The 2,255-nt window shown below is 42.3% G+C and overlaps 1 non-coding gene across 1 annotated transcript; it reads left to right on the forward strand.

The window, feature by feature from the left end:
• The first annotated feature begins 1,704 nt into the window (after positions 1-1,704).
• On the forward strand, positions 1,705-1,808 carry LOC127741902 (small nucleolar RNA R71). The gene has a single exon (XR_008003090.1). It is a non-coding gene; the product is annotated as a small nucleolar RNA R71 (small nucleolar RNA).
• The last annotated feature ends 447 nt before the right edge of the window (positions 1,809-2,255 follow it).

Consider the following 2,255-nt stretch of genomic DNA (forward strand, 5'->3'; position numbering starts at 1 on the left):
GTTTGCCTCCCAATAAGCGCTTCTTTAATGTCAATAGCTTGACAGGAAGGTCTTACAGAGCTTCACAGAAGCTCAGAGCATGATTGTGGCCTCCTAACACCAAACTTAGAGTTTGAATGTGGGGGCTTTGCTTGACTCTGCATAGAGAGAATTGGATGAAGCTTTTCATGCTTCTTCTCCATGTTTATAGAGGAAGATCCTTGAGCCTTAAACACAAGGTAGTCCTCATTCACTTGAAGGACTAACTCTCCTCTGTCCACATTAATCACAACTTTTGCTGTGGCTAGGAAGGATCTTCCAAGAATGATGGATTCATCCTCATCCTTCCCAGTGTCTAGGATTATGAAGTCAGCAGGGATGTAAAGGCCTTCAACCTTTACCAATACATCCTCTACAAGTCCATAAGCCTATTTCTTTGATTTCTCTACCATCTCTAGTGAGATTCTTATAGCTTGTACTTCAAAAATCTCTAGTTTCTCCATTACAGAGAGTGACATGAGGTTTACACTTGACCCCAGGTCACACAGAGCCTTCTCAAAGGTCATGGTGCCAATGGTGCATGGTATTAAGAACCTTCCGGGATCTGGTTTCTTTTGAGGTATCTTCAGCTGAGCCAAGGCGTTTAGTTCAGTAGTTAGCAATGGAGGTTCATCCTCCCAAGTCTCATTACCAAATAATTTGGTATTCAGTTTCATGATTGCTCCTAGATACTGAGCAACTTGCTCTTCAGTAACAACTTCATCTTCTTTAGAGGAAGAATACTCATCAGAGTTCATGAATGGTAATAGAAGGTTCAGTGGAATTTATATGGTCTCTAGATGAGCCTCAGATTCCTTTGGTTCCTCAATAGGGAACTCCTTGGTGGCCAGTGGACGTCCCATGAGGTCTTCCTCACTGGGAGTCACTGCCTGTCCCTCCTCTACAGGTTCGGCCATATTGGACGTATGGATGGCCTGGCACTCTCTTTTTGGATTCTCTTCTGTATTGCTTGGGAGAGTGCTAGGAGGAGTTTCAGTAACTCTTTTACTCAGCTAACCCACTTGTGCCTCCAAATTTCTGATGGAGGACCACGCCTCAGTCATGAAACTGAGAGTGACCTTGGATATATCAGAGACTATGTTTGCTAAGCCAGAGATGCTCTGCTCAGAATTCTCTATCTGTTACTGAGAAGATGATGGAAAAGGTTTGCTATTGCCAAACCTATTTCTCCCATCATTATTGTTATTGAAGCCTTGTTGAGGCTTCTGTTGATCCTTCCATGAGAAATTTGGGTGATTCTTCCATGAAGAATTGTAGGTGTTTCCATAAGATTCTCCCATGTAATTCACCTCTTCCACTGCAGGATTCTCAGGGTCATAAGCTTCACCTTCAGAGGAGGCTTCTTTAACACTGCCGGGTGCAGCTTGTAATCCAGTCAGACTCTGAGAAATCATATTGACTTGCTGAGTCAATATTTTGTTCTGAGCCAATATGGCATTCAGAGTGTCAATCTCAATAACTCCTTTCTTCTGAGTTACCCCATTATTCACAAGATTTCTCTCGGAAGTGTACATGAACTGGTTATTTGCAACCATTTCAATGAGTTCCTGGGCTTCTGCAGGCATTTTCAGATGAAGAGATCCACCAACAGAGTGGTCCAATGACATCCTGGATAACTCAGACAGACCATCATAGAATATACATATGATGCTCCATTCTGAAAACATGTCAGAAGGACACTTCTTGGTTAATTGCTTGTATCTTTCCCAAGCTTCATAGAGGAATTCACCTTCCTTCTGTCTGAAGGTTTGGACATCCACTCTGAGCTTACTCATTTTTTGAGGTGGAAAGAATTTGGTCAAGAAAGCATTGACCAGCTTGTCCCAAGAGTTCAGGCTTTCCTAGGTTGTGAGTCCAACCATGTCGTAGCTCTGTCTCTCACAGCAAGGGGGAAAATCATAAGTCTGTAGACCTTGGGATCAACCCCATTAGTCTTAATAGTATCACAAATCTGTAAGAATTCAGATAAGAACTGATGAGATCTTCTGATGGAAGTCCATGAAACTTGCAGTTCTTCCTTGCATTGTTGTTATTATTTTTGATTGCCATGCCTTCTTCTTTTTCAAAAATTTCTGTCAGGTCCTCTCCAGAGAGTTGTGCTTTAGCTTCTCTTAGCTTCCTCTTCAGAGTCCTTTCAGGTTCAGGATCGGCTTCAACAAGAATATCCTTATCATTGTTCCTGCTCATGTGAAAAAGAAGAGAACAGAAAAGAAGAG

This window comes from Arachis duranensis, chromosome 9 (assembly GCF_000817695.3).
Source record: "Arachis duranensis cultivar V14167 chromosome 9, aradu.V14167.gnm2.J7QH, whole genome shotgun sequence".
Lineage (NCBI taxonomy): Eukaryota > Viridiplantae > Streptophyta > Magnoliopsida > Fabales > Fabaceae > Arachis > Arachis duranensis.